The sequence below is a fragment of the Microtus ochrogaster genome, chromosome 24, assembly GCF_000317375.1.
Source record: "Microtus ochrogaster isolate Prairie Vole_2 chromosome 24, MicOch1.0, whole genome shotgun sequence".
Classification (NCBI taxonomy): Eukaryota; Metazoa; Chordata; class Mammalia; order Rodentia; family Cricetidae; genus Microtus; species Microtus ochrogaster.
In genome coordinates this window covers 15,795,605-15,813,877 of record NC_022024.1, presented here as the reverse complement: position 1 = coordinate 15,813,877, position 18,273 = coordinate 15,795,605, and the positions used below count along the sequence as shown (strand labels likewise).

The 18,273-nt window shown below is 37.2% G+C and overlaps 1 protein-coding gene across 3 annotated transcripts in view; it reads right to left on the bottom strand.

Moving 5' to 3' along the window:
* Nav3 (neuron navigator 3) overlaps positions 1-18,273 on the bottom strand; it is a 714,280-nt gene that overhangs the window by 506,045 nt on the left and 189,962 nt on the right. The window contains exon 1 of one of the 3 annotated variants that reach the window (XM_026784583.1): positions 7,623-7,680. The exons of the other annotated variants lie outside the window; for them this stretch is intronic. The gene's annotated coding sequence lies outside the window, so the exon portion shown is untranslated. Of the gene's footprint in view, positions 1-7,622; positions 7,681-18,273 lie in introns of those variants that run through there. 3 annotated transcript variants of the gene reach the window in all.

Sequence of the window (18,273 nt, the reverse complement as noted above, 5' to 3'; positions counted from 1 at the left end):
AGTTAAAGGTTGTAAATCTATTAGGAGATAAGGCTTCTCCGGAGACTTCCTTTCCTATATAGGTATGACTATATGACACACTTCTGATTGAGGCAAGTCTTGCAGATGCCACTATCCTTAGAGGAAAGAGAAATTTGTTTACCTATCCCTTCTCCATTAACTAGCTAGAATACAAATACTATGGTGAAAGCAGCTACCCTGGACCATGATGTGAGACCTACATGCTTAGCACACATCACAGAGAGGAACTATGAAGATCCTCATAGAATGGGATCCCTGGGACTATTTTCTCATGTTTACAATTAGAGGCAATGGTACCTCACTAGCCTCCACTTCCTTAAGTTTTAAGTGAATTCCTTTCTCAGTGTAAATTTGTTGATATGAGTCACTTTTAAGTAAACTTGGTCTTCTTTTCCATTTCATTATCTTCTTCAACCCTGGATACTATGGCTACATGTGAGCCACCCAGCAGTGTCCTGGCAAGGGTAGCTGCAGAGAGCATGTTTTAGCATGTTTCTTGGTTGTGGTCCCACACATTTACCCTAGCCCCGCTTCTATTGATGTTCTCCCCCTAGAATGCATGCATACAATTAAGAGCAAGGCAATCTCAGAGAAGAAATGGCATATGAAGGGAAGTTAAATCTGTGAAACTCTGTATTTAACACTTGTAAATTCAACGTTTGATTTCAGCACTTGGTGGTAGATTTAAGTACTCAGAACTTCTTTTTATCTGCAAATTGTGCACTAACTCAGTCATTGTTGCTATGGAACTGCCCACTCCAAGCTGAAGGGAGAGAGAGAGATGGAAAGAAAATAGAGATATACTCTCAAGAGTACTGAAAGAGCCAACTGGAGGTGGGAGGCATTTTGGGTTGAGGTAGAAATCTGATACAAGAGAAACTCCCAGGGATCTAAAAGGATGACCCAAGCTAAGACTCCTAGCAATTGTGGATACACCCGAATTGGCAATGAACTGTGCCCAGGCAAGACTTTCATTAGCAGGATTAGAATGCCAACCTAGCTACATAATCCTCCACCTACAGCCTGTCCTGCCTATGGGATGTGCTGGGGTAGGGGTGGTGCTGAGACTGTGGGAGTAGCCAATTAATGACTGGCCCATAGTGAGACCCATGCCAAGAAAGTGAGTCCACCCCTGACAGTGCCTGGATCACCAGGACTCAGAGGCTGGAGGACACTGAGACCAAGGATAGAACCAAACACCACTGGAGGAAAAAAAAAGTCAGTGTAATGATGTCTAACAATATTCTGCTATACACAGAGATTTACACAGAGATTGGTGCCTAGCCCGAATGTCATCAGACAGATTGCATTCAGCAACTAATAGAAACAGATGAAGAGAACAACAGCCAGACATTACACTGAGCTCAGGGATTCCTGCTGATAAGAGGGAGGAAAGATTGTAGAAGCCAGAGGGTCACGGACAGACACAAGAAAAGCCACAGAATCAATTGACCTGGGCTCATGGAGGCTCACAGAGACTAAACCAACCACAAGGGAGCCTGCGAGGAACTGATTTAGATCCTCTGCGTATATGTGACAGTTGTGAAGCTTGGTCTTCTTGTGGAAGGAGGGGCTGTATCTAACTCTTTTGCTGGCTTTTTTGACCATCTTTCTCAAACTGGGTTGCCTTGCCCAGCTTTAATACAAGGGGAGTTCAGTCTTACTGCGGCTTGATATGCCAAGTGTTGTTGATACCCTTGAAAGGCCTGCCTTTTTCAGAATAGAAATTTATGGGAGTTGATGGGGGGAGGTCAAACAAAGGGGAGGTTGAAGGGAGAGACTAGGAAGTGAGGAAGGAGAGAAAACTGCAGTTGGGTGTAAAATAAATAAATAAATAAACGTAAGTTTTAAAAGACAAAAACAAAAGAAGGAGGAAGAGGAGAAAGAGGAGGAAGTGAAATAAGAGAGCAACAAGGAGAAGGAAAAGAAACAGGGAAGAAGAGAGAGCAGGATGCTATGCTAAGGTCCTGTGGGAGCCAGTCTAGGAGAATATGGGAATAGCCCTTTAGCAATACTATGAGAAGAGGATACAGAATGAGAAAGCCAAGAGCTCTCCGTCAAAGCTCTTTGGAGTTTGGAAGCTGAGAAATCAATCTCACTAAACTAGAGGACTCTGAAGAGGCAGGTAAACCAGTGAATGGACTTGTACTGCTTCTGTGGCCAGAAGAGGAAAGGAGTTCACATATCTGCCGACTTCCACCTTTAAGGAAGTTCACAGCTATATGAAAAAGCAGATTATGCAGCTACTGCATCATGGAAACGGCTCTGGTGGGGCTATGGCCTAAGTCACTTCAAAGAGATTATATCCTTAGAAAGTAAGAAGCCTCAATTTTCTACAAAGAAACAAACAAACAAAGCAAAAACAACTCTATTGACTCGATGGTGGAAAAATAATGTTCCCAGTCTAACCTTCAATTATAAAAAAATTGTGGTTCTTTTTATAACAAGAAAACCCAATTTAGAAAGGAATATTTTTTTAAAGGAAATGAGCCTGTTTGAGAAACCCATAGCACTGAGATAGAAAATCCTTGAAAGGTATTTTAGGACTTGATTGTGATTTAAAAATCGATCTCTTGGAAATAATGAGAATCCCTTATTTCCATGGAGGATTTCAATAAAATAAGTATTTTTTAGAAGGCTATAACAATGTTGGAAATAGTCTATTTCTATAGAGCTGACAGGAAACTCGTAAAAAAAAGTATCCTGCTTTGGTTTGAAATGTTGTCTTCAAAATGGTTTTTCATTCATGAGTGAAGGAACTGCTGAAAACCACCACACCCATTCATTACGGTACCGCAACTGAAAACCTAGAAAGTGGACATTTACTGTTTTCTTACACAGCCTGTGCTGCAGAATTAAAATATACTAGAAGATGGACAGGCGTCTGGGCCATTCAGCACTTACTGCTCTTGCAGGGGATAAAGATTTGGCTCCTAGAATCCACATGGTGGTTCACAATCATCTGTAACTCTCATGTCAAAGAATCTGACAGGTTTTTCTGTGTGCACCATGCACATACATGGTAAATGTGCATACATACACGCAATTAAACACCTATAAACCTGAAATAAAATAACATAAAACAATAAAGTACAATAGGCCAGGCGGTGGTGGTGGGTACTTTTAATCCCAGCACTTGGTAGGCAGAGGCTGGGAAATCCCTGTGAGTTTAAAGTCAGTCTGACTAACAGAGTGAGTTCCAGGACAGCCAGGGCTACACAGAGAATCACTGTCAGCAACAAACAAACAAATAAATGTTTAAAAAGGTTTAAAATAATAATAAAAATACTAAAACCTTACTTGATTTTCATCAAGTACAGGTTTTTAAACATGTATTAATGAAAAGAATAATCATAAATTATATTTGCTGAATAGTATGATTTCATATTCTAACATAAGTAATTTATAATAAACCAAAAATTTTAAATGTAAATCTTTTTTAAAAAAATCAATAAACTTCCAAGCGTCTATCATTACTTAAAGTAGTCTAAGACCTGGTCCTAGATCAGTGAACAGACATAGGCCACAAACTCTAAGTACACCCATGACTATCTTCATCTGATCTAAACGTCAACAGGATCACTCACTGATGCTCTTTCAAGGTAGGCTACCTCAGTGTAGTATATTTTGTCTAAGATACTGTGACATAACACTATATAGGTGAGATGTCAAGTTTTATTTCTACAATGTCTGAAGAATGGAGGAACAGCAAAAGTTAAAGGAATATTTAAAATAAATTGGCAAAAAGAAACTACACATTATGTCGAAAGGTGCACTTGGGGTATTAAGAATTTTATGTATGTCTAATGAGGAAAATTGTTTCAAACAAATTATGCAAAGGAAGACTGTCCTAATGGACACACTTTGAAAGGATTTTGTGTGTTCAATACAACTGGTTTCCATGCATAGACATGTACTTTAGTGTTCTGAAAGCAAGCGGGCCAAGAACACTTTATACTTTGCTTCCAGTGGCCACTGTGTTCGAAACTTGTCGCTACACTGCTGTTGTTGGCAAGCAGGGTGATCTTCTAAGAGATGGGGTCCAGTGGGAGTTCTTTGGTTCCTTCTGGACGTGCCCTTCAGTGGATGCTGAGAAAAGGATTTCTTTCCCTTCCTGCCTTTGCTTCCTAGCAATAAGGTCTAGAATGGCTTGGTACTGCCATATAGTTTCACCAGGATGAGCTGTTTCCAGACTAGGGAACTAAGAGCAAGGAGTGTGTCCACTCCTGCAGTCTAAGTTCTAAAACTGAAGTAAAACAACCATTTTATGAGTCTGATATCGCAAGCACTTTCTTAGTGTTGGAGCACTGATGAACCACACACATTTATGGAGGAATAAAAGAGAACCAGAATTTTGTAATTGTTTCTTGGTGCGGGATGATTGTCTGTATTCTGTCAATCATGTTTTAAATAAACGCTGATTGGCCAAGCAGGAAGTATAGGTGGGTCAACCAGACAGGAAGTAGAGGAGGAGTGATGAGAATAGGAGAATGCTGGGAAGGAGGAAGCCCATTCCTCCTGAGTCCAACCCAGACCACCAAAGCAGCAAGATGTGACTTGCTCTGATGAAAAAGATACTGAGCCATGTGTTTTGAAAATCCCCAAGTGACATATGCGTGGCTTCATGCACTGAACTGCTGGTTCCAGGGAGAGGCTAGCCACTGTAAACAGACGTTCTGTAGTTAGCATGCTCAGAGGGTTGTACAGACAACCTGAGTCCCCGTCAAACAGCTAAGTGGCATGGAAAGCTAAAGGCTTGTAAATTAAAATTGTGTATACATAAGGGTATTTTGTGATTTACATAAGGACAAGGAACTATAATTACTGATATGACTCCACCATTCAACATGGTTTCTTGATTCAATCAAAGGACAGGAACAACTCAAGGTTTCTCCTAGCAGAATATAGCTTTCTGTCTTAAACTATATTTGGGGAGAGATCCATCTACCTCTGCCTCTCAAGTGCTGGGATTACAGGGGCAAGCTGCCACACCCGACTTACAATGTACTTTTTCTATTATATAGAGTGTTCACTCTAAAATAACAAAAAAAGGATAGTAATATCAAGTAAAATAGTCATTCATTATCATTAGTAGCCATGATTGAATATTACATGTAATTTATAGGACTCATAGATGAGAATTTCTTTACTTTGGCATCATCAGCATCAATTATTTATGTAGCCTGAACTCAACCAAAATATTAGGAAGCATATAACTGCAGTTATCTTTGTGAAGTGTGACAAGAGATTTTTCATGTTTCTTTCAACTTTTATAAAGGTTTTCAAAGGTAAGTTGAAGAGATGTGATGAACCTGTGTTTTTGTATACCAACAATCTACCATTGATTCCCTAAGTCAAAACACTGTGCACCGACACTTCATTCCCTTTTCTTTTTAACATGCTTCATTCTTTTATACTATAAAAGTGACTAATAGCCAGGAAAAGAAAAAGTGGAGCAAACCACAAACATGAAACCATCCATGGTTGAAATACACTATCAAACTATATTAATAATAGGGATTTCAATTTTACCACTTGCTGTAAAACTGGGGACTTAAGAATTTCTAATTTCAATTGTCATTTTACTTATTTTTAAGCACGTGTTAATCCCACAGAGTAATAGGTCTCAGGATATTCTCATACTTGTGTACAATATACGTTAGTCACATCACACACCCACTTTCAGAGTCTGCCTCCCCAGAGCCCCTCTGTACTTTTATCATTAGCATTTTAGTTCCTCTGGTTTTGCTGTTTTGAAAAAACCATGTGAATCTTTGAACTGCAGCTTAGAAATACCTACAAAACACAGATAAATAATCACAACAAGGATACTGCTCTCTCCTCCACACATGAATGCAGATTTTCCTTCTGCCTTTCTGCTTCACGTTACCAGTTCTGCACGCTTTAGCATCTATTTCCACTTCCTTTGTGTAATCCAAAAGAAATTTAAATGTTGAAGTGGTCATGGCTAAGGTATTTGCATACTTCAAATCGACTGAGAATTACCTACAGTTCACACTGTAGCTTCAAAATATGTGCTCTATTTAAAAATCCTATTTGAGGATTGAAATAAACTATTTTCAAAAGGGTATAATGCCATGGCTCTTTTGAGAACTATATTAAATTTGAAACCTGAAATAGAAAGTAAAATAAGCTTTTATCTAAAGCTATTACCTGCATACAACATAGGCTACCTGTTGGGAAATGAAGGTGATCTGTAAGAAGCAGGCTCTCAGAGAGGTCCCTGATTATGAATAATCTAGCTTCATTCAGCCTTATTCTTTGAGACAGGTCCTTGGTGTCTTATGGGTCAAATACAGAAACCCAAATATGGGTCTCTTCATGCATCATAGAGGGACCACATAGCCTATGGAGAATAACCATGAACCTCTTCTTTTTGAAAGTTTTCAGCGGATGGGGAAAATTTAACAGCTATTTTAATACAAAAGCTCGAGATCAATTATGGCGACTTGAATGAAAATGGCCACCATAGATACACATGATTGACTACTTTGGTTCCCAGTTAGAGGAACTGTTGGGGAAGGATTAGATGTGGACTTGTTTGTCAAATTGTGTAACTAGGGCAAACGTTGAGGCTTGAAAGACTAGTGTTATTCCTAGTGTGTCTTCTCTGCCACCTACTATGTATGGATCAAGATGTGAAATCTCAGCTGTTTCTGCCATTGCTCTGCTTTGATGGACTCCAACCTCTGGATACTATAAGCCCAATTAAATATTTTCTTTCCTTGTTACTTATTAATTTTGGTTAAGGTGTTACCTTTTCAAAGCAATTACTAAGACACCAAAGATACTCTCTTTTCTGTAATCAAATAAACCAGAAAGAGGGATGGGAAAAACTTAAAGATGAGGAGGAATTGCAAGTACCAAAGAGAGGAAGAAGTAATTCACAGTTTATTTCTACCAAGGAAATCACACTGCACAGCAGAGCACTTTCAAGGGATTAGATTCAGGAAACTGCCAAAAAGAGTTTCTCGTTTCATCCAGAGCTCAGTTAAACACCTATGGAAATCCCACCCTATGCCTTCTTACATTAGTTTATATAATCTAAAAAAATCCTTCTCCTAATTCTAATTCTAGTCTAAAGGCGGCAGTAATGAGACCACTGTGCCTCCATTTGCTTTTCAAATTGTGAAAACACGGTTTGAGTCACAACCGCTTGCTTCCTGCCAAATCAGACCAGGAAATGAATGTGTTGACTGTGATGTTCCTTTTGCATCTGGCTATTGTCAGCCTCTCAGACCTAGCTGCTGACATCACCCCGGGGTGAATAAGACTGACTGATCAGTTACCTAGCAGACACAAAGGCAGGGGACAGACTTCATTCTCTCCCAGGAACCATACAAAATGCCCATGTTCACAACATGGCAACAGAGAACAGACACTCAGCTGGTAACCCCTGACTACAGTTGACATAATAACCAGAATTCTTATCACATAAAGCAATTAAGAAGGCCAGTCCTGTCAGCTGTTATGCAAACTAACAGAGGCCAAATTCTGTGTTGTGGAAACGACTGGCCCAGGTTTCTTGCCAAAAGATGTCTTAGGTGGTAAAATGTAAGAGGAGAGAATGTATTACTTACTGAACATTCATACACAAGAGAGTAAGAAGGCAAAGTGTTGTCTCAAATTAAATAGTAGATCAATAAAAGCTCACTCCATTCTACTTCAAATAAATATCTCCGGGGATTATTCCATAACCCTGTAAGAACAAAAGTGTATCCCTGTTAGACTACAATTAATAGTTTACTTCCTGTACTTGCTGCTATTTCAGTGGAAGGCAAAGGATGTCTAACACTTAATAAAGACACCACACATAATGTTGCATTTAGCTATGCAAATAGCATGCTTTCACTTCACTTCAAACACTGCATATGTTAATACGATTTATAATAATCATTAATATATATTTTAATATATATTTATAACAGTCATTAATGGTCCTTTGTATAATCACTATTCTTCAAATGTTGAATATGTTTTGACAAAAGCACGGTATTCAAAAATCCATGATAATCATCTTTAATTTCTAGCACATTCTGACAGACAAAATAAAACCTACAAAATAATAAACATCAGACTATGTGGAATATTTAATTTTTTTTCAAGACAGGGTTCCTCTGTAGCTTTGGAGCCTGTCTTGGAACTAGCTCTTATAGACAAGGCTGGCATCAAACTCACAGAGATCTGTCTACCTCTGCCTCTGCCTCTGCCTCTGCTGGGATTAAAGGTGTGTGCCACCACTACCCCTGCAGAATACTTAATTTTTAATAAACTGCTATTCTAGATTTAAGAATTCATAACCCAAGGGTGTTTTTTTGTTTGTTTGTTTTTGCTAAGATCTATTAGGCTCTGCCTCTATTATGAAGGACAATGCCTTGAGAAAAGGGATGGATATTTGCTCCCTGATAGAGGGTAGGTATTTGTCCATGGCAAGGAAATCAGTTTCTTCCATAGTACCACACATTTTCATCTCAGATGACCTCACACATCATACAGAGCGTACTGAAATTAAGTCCACTATAAAACACGCAGCACACATCCACACAGGATATCCTTTCCTCCTTCACGAGTACTTTTGTAATAGCAAATCACAGCTGCACATCTTCTATTTTATACTAGCATTATGATTATTTTACTTACATTTTAAAAACACCATTACAAAACTTGCTGCATATAGGACACTGTGATACAACCTCAAGAGCTAGCACACCTACCTTTCCTCATGACAACCTCGTAAGGCAAATATTTGACACTCACCATAAGTGCTAATGCTCTCAACTTGACAGTATCCACTATGACCTGGGAGAGGGACATCTGGGCATATTCTAAATGGTGTCTCTTGTTTATGTTAATTGAAATGGAAAGACTGCCTCCCACACATATACTATGTGTAGATCATTCTCTAGGCATAGGATCAGGGCCTATATAAAGCTGAGAAAGTAAACTAAGCAGTAAGTATTACTTACTTACTTAGTGTCAAGGTTGTGAATGTAAGAAGACCTGCAGCTTCAAGCTTCTGTTTCTTTGGCTTTACACCGTGATGACCTACCCCTTGAACTGTATGGGCCAAAGGCTTTCCTTTTATCTTGTCATAGCTAAGGAAAAATACACTAGGTATCATATTATAAGTCAGTCAGTCAAATGATACATAGAGTTTAATCATTTTGCCAAGATCTCAGCACCTGAACGCATGAATAAGTGACAAGTTGAGATCCAAACTCATGAATATGTTTATACAAGAACTCCTTCTAACTACAGAACACGCAAACCAGTAATATTGCTATTTTAAACATATTTTCACATATTTGTAATCATACTGATAGAGTGATTCTAAAGTTTACTTGGATGATAAATGTGTGATAGGGAAAAATTCATTCAGAAAAACAGTAGCATTTTACCCTACTGTCTAAAAACATAAGAAAAAAATCAACATAGGAAAATGATATTACTATAGAGACACTTGCTCATCCAGGTTCATTGCTGCTTTATTCATAATAGACAGCAACTAGAAACAGCCTACATGTCTAGCACCAGATGAATAGATAGCGAAAATGTGGTGCATTTGTACAATGGAATATTATTCAGCTGTTAAAAGAATCAAATTGTGTAATTGTCAGGTAAATGTGTAGTGCTAGAAACAATTAGTCCAAGGAATGTAACTCAGACCCCAACCGACATATATTGCATGTCTTCCCTTTTAAGTAGATGTAAGCTTTTTAAATACTGGGCTCTCTGCTAAAAAGGTGGAAAGAAGTCTGTGCGAGCCAGAGGTTGTGGACTTCAGGGAAACAATGTCTTCCAGAAACAATAGGATTCATATACACGTGAACTCACAAAGACTGACAGCCCATATTAGGTCTACACAGGTTCAGATGAGACAAAATCTCAGCATCAAGAAGGACAAGTGGACACAAACCTTCCATCTCTAACCAAAAAGCCATTTGCAATGAATACTTTGGAAAGGAAAATCAGTTTTTTCCAATGGAGCATCACTGCACATATTAAATGCCCTCCAAGGTAGGCCATGTCTAGAAATAGTTGGCCAGCCCAAAATGACCTTCATGTTTTTTGTGTGTGTTCTTTGGTTTATTTTCTCTTTCTCTCTCTCTTAGTTTACATTTTTGTCTTTCTTTCCTTAGGGAGAAAGAGAGCATAAAGTTGGGTGGTTAGTGAGTAGAGAGGACCTTGGAGGAGTTAGAAGAATGGAAAGAATACAATTAAAATATATTTTATAAAAAGTTTTAAATAAAAACTAAAACAATATGAAGGTAATGAAATGATTTACATAAGCAATGAGAAGGAAATTTCAGTGTGTGACACAGAAATACCAGTTAACAGTAAGGCAATTTCAAATGTCAGTAAACATTTTATATGGTCTAAATCCAAGTTAAATGCTACAAAACCACAGTACACAAACTCCAGTGTAGTCATGGCCATTGCATGCTGTCAATTCAAGATTCTTTAAAACCTAATTTAAAAAAGAAATCACACAAAGGAAAAAGTTTTATTAACAAAGATACAAGGTAAAATTTAGTGTTTGCTTTATACCTTAAAACTCATTTTTTAAAAATAATCATTGTATTTTCAAATATCCTGGAAGAGGTTTTTAGTGTCCACCCATGTCTGGCTCTCATTTCATTATAAGAAAGATATATTTTCATAAGCCAAGTGATGACTGGTGGCCAATAAGCTGAAGAATTGGGTCTTAAAGATGTGACCACAAATGTGACCTAGCAAAGGGAGTGTTTAAAACAGTGTAGGGCTATGTCTAATGGTTATGTCTGAGTATGACATCATAGAACATTACAAAATAGTGTCTCATTGAGTAAGATTTTAGCATTGACTGCTGTGATGTAATTATTGGTCCAGACACAGAATTTCTAAAATCCTAGTGATTTTTCTCGTACTTAGGAATGAACTTTTTCTAGTGAGATGAGCTCCCAGGAGAATCCAAGAATGCCTTATTAAGGGCTGATCATCAGAAAGATCAAGCCATGACCTCCACTTTTATCCCTTTTCTCCCATGAGGAACGTGGGATTAGAGATTGAATTATTAATCATTCCTACCTGCATATCTAAGCCTCATGATATCTGTAAGTATTTCAAGAGAGCCTCTAGGTTGGTAACTACAACCACATGCTGGGAGAATGATCTTCCTAGCTCCCTGGAGAAAGAAGTGCTCTGCTTGGGACCTTTCCTTGCCTTACCCTATGGACATCGCCATCTGGTCGCCCATCTGTGTCCTTTGAAATATCCTTTATAATAAACTAGTAAAAGCATCTTCCCAAGTAATAAAAGACAATACAAAAATGTGATCTAACCTAAGAAGTAGGCTATGGAAACCTCCCATTTTCAAATTCGCTAAAGGTTGTAGATAATATTATAGGTCTGAGACATTAGCTTACTGAATCTGAGCAAATTCCAAGCAAATGAAGTCAGAAGTGGATAAGGTCAGAGGACATCCTTACTTCATGCCAACAGTCAACTAGATAAAACCTTGACATGGATAAACTCCTCACACACTTGGTGCCAGAACCAACGTATACACATAGTGGAGAAAACAGCTTATTTTGTCCATACACTTGTGTATTTCTGCAGCATCGCTGTTCCATCCTGATGAACACAAGTGTGTTCATGGCCATATAATAGGAGAGGGCTTCAGAAAAGAATGGCAGCTCATTTTCAAAGTCATGCTGAAATCAAAACAGCATTAGAAATGATAAACACTAAACATAAAATCCAAATTGGAAATTACAAGTCAAATCTGACAGGCTTTCAGAAACAGAATAGGAAAGAAAACTACAAGGGCTGACTCCAATAAAAGGCTTGATGACAGAAATCAAAGATAATTGATTTACAACATATGGATGATGGGCATTTTCTTGAACAGGCTAAGACAGCAGAATAAACCTAATAATTCAACATATTAAAACCATAGTTCAATAGTAATCTACATGATTAGATGAAAATACTCAGAATATATTATGTAAGTCAATAAGAATTTAATAATCTACATACACGAAAAATGGACTCAACACAAATACACTAAAGACCTAATTCCAAGACCTAAAATTATTAGAAATCTAGAAGAAAACATCACAGAACTACTTCAGGATATTGGCACACACAATCATTTCTTATATTTCCCCAAAAGCACAGGAAATAAGAAGCAAAATAGACAAATGGGATGAATTACAGTGAAAAATCTTCTGCACAAGAGAGAAAATGATCAATAGAATGCAGATGGGAAATTATTTCCCAATTGTTGGAACTGCTACAGGATTACTATCTAGAGTACATAAAGAATCCAAACACCTTACATAATCAATCCAAATTAAAATTTAATGTATAGCTTCATAGGCATCTCTCAAAGCAAAACAATCAAGTGCCCAATAAAATCACAACAATGATCCAGTTGCATTATCCATCAGGAAATTGAAAATCAAAACTTCACAGAGATATGTTCTCATCCTGGTTAGATTGCCTGTTGTTAAAACCAAGATGTGGATGAAATAGACTCTTACACAATTTTGGACACGGAAATGCAAATTAATATGGCTATAGCAGAGAATATCTGAGGTTCCTCAAAACTGAAAGAAAAAAATTAAAACATCTACCAGCTGTCTTATTAATGTGTATGTGCCCAAAGGAAAGCCATATAGTATATAAAGCAATACCCAAGCTTTGTGTTCATTGAAGCTTTTCTTTAATCACTATAATTGAGATCATTCAAATTTTCATTGATAAATGTCTAGATTAAAATGCAGTATAAATACACTGTAGAGATGTAGTTACCCATAAAGAAGAATGAAATGCTGTCACTTGTGGCAGCATGGATGGAATGGGAGGATGCTATGTTAGGAGGGTATTATGCTAAGCAGCAGACACCGAAGAATGAACATCATACACGGGAAATAACATTGGCACACTTGAATATCGCATGGTGACTGCTGGAGGCTGGGAACAGGTGGTCAATGAGAAAAGGTTTGATAACACACCAGACATACTCAGTGGTGCTATGGTTCTTATCATACCACATTGTAATAATTATCTACCTGTCCTAAGGGAAGGTTATTACTAAGAAGTCAAAAAGAAAAAATAAATTATAAAGTTAAATATGTTATTGTAAACTGAGGCTAAATTATACTAAAAAGTTATTTTTTATCAATTTAGTGTACCATAATTGCATAGTTTATACAGTTTCAAGTCACGTACAATGTTGTTCTCAGTCCTTGCCATGCACCCAGAGTAAATTCAATTCCTTCAGCTCTTCAGAAGATGAAATGTCCTAAAAGGGGGCCATGTTTATTCTTTTATAACACATTTTGCTGTATCTTTTCTGGCTAACACATGGAAATACTTACGACTGTTCTGAAATTGCCTACCATGTTTACTATAGTAACCTGCTGTTCAGACTTGTATCCTGGGGCAAGGGCATGCTGTGATATGTGGTCTAGGTCCACAAAATACTCAACATGTGAGTCAGTGATCACCCCGAAATACTGTCACAAATACAAGTTCATCTAACAGATCATTCATCTGAATGTATGTGACAAATGACAACTGGATGGGGTTGGAAAAGTACGTTCCAGTAAAGATACAGGAAAGGGGCTGACACAAAGAGAATAAACTGGACAGGTTAGAGACACTGGCTTTGAATTACCAAGTAATTAAGAAGGACCTAAAATATAAACACAGGGCTCTAAATTTCAAGCACTGGGCAATTCTATATACATACAGCAAATTTATCTTAAAAGTATTTATCAAAGGTCTAGGCTAGTGAGAATTTATTTTCGTTCAGTTTTAAATAGCAGTTTTTTCTATTAAAAGCATCAGAGACTATAAAGTACAATGGGATCCCAGATGCCACATAAGTACAGTAACAGAAGTAGATCCTCTGAGGAAAATGAAGTGCAAACCTTTAATAAAGGCAAAATTATTCTTGTGTATTTCCTGAGATTGATGGTTTTGGAACTGAGGGCTTCTGACAGATGGCCAGCTCTGCCAATGTCCCTTAACCTCATGTAGCTTTCTTCATTTTCCAGTTAAGCATTTCTACATCTGGCTAGGAACTGCATGAACACCACTAGCAATACCAAATACTTGCATGATCGGAATTTGATTGGTTATGACTTACTTATAGAGATTTGATTATGTTTCTATTTTGGAAAACTCTATCTGTTGCAGTAATGAGAAAATAATTACTGTACAAAAGCGTCTACCAACAAATATTTTCTTTTTATTGGTGCTCTGCATAGCCTTGATATACACCAAAATTACAAATGCAGTAATTCCTTGATTACTTTACACATTAATGATGAGAATAGGAATAATTTCTAGTACATTTAACCTCCTAGGCCTAGAGTTGTGTCTTTGTTGTTATAAATTAAACGTTTTTTCATGCTATTATCAACACATAGCTACATTTCATTACATACACTTTAATCAGTACCTCTTTATTTGATCAAAATATTCACATATTTTTATTTTTAATTTTTTATATATTTTTATATCCTTCTCATTTAATTGTTTTGATAGGCATGGGTTATGCATTTTCCCTGCTCACCTTCCTTTCTACCCTCTCTCCTCCCACCTTCCCCGCTACCCTTCACACTCCCTTCCTAGGCAGTTCTATGGAGGATACACACATATCTTAATCAAATATTTAGCAACTAGAACTCCAAAAGGTTCCCAAGTATTTAGCAATGGAGGAAAATGAGAACAAATAAAAAACAAAGCCACATCAAAACTAAGCAAAATCTTTCATTATTCAAACAAATAGAACTCAGTGCTAATCATACGAATACTAAAGAAAAAAGTCAATCTCTTAAATGTCAAAAATTGCAACGAATTCAGAGTGTAACTGAAAAGGGACATGTGAACACTTTTGTATGTGGCCACATAATAGTCATTGCAGACTGATACCAAAGCTGCAGAACAAGAGAATGGATGCTAGAATGTTCATTGCTCCCTCAGACTCAGGCAAGATTAAGTCTAGAAGTTCTGAACCCCAGAATAGCAGAGTCCATTGTTGGGGCCACTGATTACTGCTTTTTTTTTTTTTTGACAGGAGCCCAAACCATCTGGTGAGGCTCCCTACATCAGACGCCTGTATCTACGTCTTGAGTCACTTTCAGCCTCTACTTCTATGTTTGTTAGATAAAAACCCCCTTCTGATCCTACTTCCTACGTTCCTCTTCAACTTGACTTAATGGCCCTGCCACCTTCACTTATCAGCTGGATAGATGGCACTCTTCATTTTTCTGGAAGCCACCAGTCAGAGAAGGGAGAGATACCTTGTTAAGGTAGACTCCATGATGATACTTCAGCCCTCAGATGATGCACATCGGCTCTCTGTTTGCCCAACTGTGCACTGTAACTTACAAAAGCTCTTGAGAGCACAGTGCTAGGTTACTCTGTTCCCACCCTGCTGACTAGTTTCAATAACACTTTGCCATCTCTGCTTAAGTACTGAAAGTTGAGTTCTTTCAATGAAGCCATATTCTTTTCTGCCCCTGACTTTATAGAAATTTTCTTTCCCATCCTTACATAATTTCTGCTCTATACTTAGGCTCTGCATAAATGAAGCCTTTGAATTCTTGACAGTTTTACCCTTCTTGGCATTCCTCCTAACTTAGGACCTGAGACACCTTGCTCTCATCTGTATTACCGCATTACGTACACTGCATTGGCTGTATTCTGACTGGTGTCATCTTCCTAAAATTCATATATTCATGTCCCAATGCCAATGTGATATCTGGAGGTACAGCTCTTAGGAAGTTTTCAGGCTGCAGCATCTAAACTGCATCCTTACAATAGGATTAATATAGTTTCAAAAGGAGGTAAAGACAGAAGAATCCACACCCTCTAACCACGCGCATCAAAGGAGAACCACCTAAACACAGCACCAGGAAAAGAGGTAATACAAAAAATTTGACCCCTTAGATACTGTAGCTCTAGACTTTAAAACAGAAAAATGCATTATATCCTATCCACCCAGTTGATGCACTATTTTATAGTAGCCCAAACAAGCAATATCTTCATCATGCACTCTTTGTCAAAATCTATAGCTAGAAAGAAAGCTCCTTGGGAATGAGAGTTCTGCGTCAACAGCATTTTCTTAGCACTGATATGGTCTTTCCATAGCAAAAAAAGACCTGTTGAATAGAGCAAGCTGAACATGACCTGAATTTGACCGAGTTGATTGTATTTCTTTACAAAGTCCCTCATTAAATGAGATAGAATGTGTTCTTTGGTACTACCTTCCATATTTAAAAAAAGAACCTTTAAATTGGGATTTACAGTGTTAACTTAAATAAAAATAATATGACTAATATTTGTGAAGTGAATATAAGATGATAAAAGGAAAACTCCATTGGCACAATTGAACTTAAAAACTAAATTCAAGGTAATTATTTTTTGAACTGTATATCGTATTTTTTAAAGTCCACATTGATTATAACCTTGCTCATTAAACAATAGTGACAAATCTTCCATTTGATCTCAACTGCAAAGATAAAACAGAATTAGTCTATGTGAATCATGGCCATTCTATCCCCACTTCCAGTAATGATTTTTAGAGATGAACCTGTAACTCAGTTGGACCTAATAAGACAGGAATTTCAGGGGACGTTTCAGAGAGTCACAGGAAGTAGCTGCTGATTCTGAATGAGAAGATATGATGCAACTGTCTTGACTCCACAGGAAGAGTACACACATGCCCTCATATTTGCACTGTAAATACTTTGCCAAATAAACTACTTCTCCAACTCTATAAAGCATGCTCTCGAGGGACAGGTAAGAACCTCCACATAATGAAATCCCTCAAGCTCAAAGCCAAATTAGAGACTTGCCTTCGCACAAACCATGATGTAATGTTTAAAACAGCTCAAGGACTTATGAACCAAAATGACTTCTTCTAAAATTATAATAACTCTATGAATATATATATATACAAGAATTGATATGTGGAACACATAAATTAAATAATGCTGATAGAACAACAACCAGGCTATGAAGGAGCCTTTGAAATTGCTCTGTAGAGAGTGACAAGACAGACATATGAAAATGGCGCTCCCTTGTTGCCTAACGGTTATGGCAAGGAATCATCTGAGCCTGTAACTCCTGTCACTAGCTGTCCTGACATTGTGCTGGCATATCTTTGAGAGGTTACAGACTCAACACATCTGAACTTGAGTTTTAGCTTTTGATCTTCTACATTCCATTTCCCCTTGAACAAATTCCTGTAATGTCATACAATATGATGTATAGAGGAAAGATGTATTAAAACTTAAGAAACACTGGATCTTTGCTAAGACTGACTGGGTACACACATAAGGAATAGAAAATAGAAAGACAGAAATATAAACTTGTTTTTTGGTGAAAGAACAATAAGCATTTTTGTTTTGAATTTCTTTTATTGCTATTATATCATTACTTTAATAAAAATGTAATAAGAGGACAAGAATACAGAATGATTTTAATCAAGCTTTATTTCTCTATTTTAAAATTAATATCGTTATTTTCCTGGCATGTAATTACAGAATTGAGGCCGTTTTCTCTGGCAATGAGAGAAGGAAGCAAATGAAACCCCAAAAGCTTCCTTTTGGGATGTTGAAAAACAACAGCAAAACATGTTTTATTGAATATCAACATTTAAAGATCTTTAAAACACATGCTTATTTCTTTATCTGCCATATGCACCTGAATCCATCCCTCAACTAAAATCTATATACCATTTTCAAGCAAAAATAAGATTAAAAAATAGAAATAAAAGGTCATTGTATTACATAAAAAATATAACCACATTTTAAATTCTAGAAAATGTCAGACTAGCCTATGTTCAATGAAATCTTGATAGAATGTAGTTAGAGGACCTGTATTGGTGCCTTCCCTAAAACCTACCACTGAAACACAAATAAAGAATTCATCTGCACCTTTGTTTTTTATAGCAGCCATTTTGGAGATAAACAAAGGAAAATCCAATCATATGTTTTAGAGGAAAACATATGACTGACATTATTAGCTAAAATTAAAAATATTACTTAAAAACTTTTATATCAGCCAAAGTTTATTGAATTATTTGGGATTGATTCTAAAAGTGTACCCTTGCATTCTTAAGATTGTAGGAGTTGTGTAGGCTTTTGGACCCTCTGTCTCCACCTCTCAGAATTCCTTAGAAACTTTCTGAATATTGGGACTGATCTATTGGGAGCTCACCAATGCCAGCTG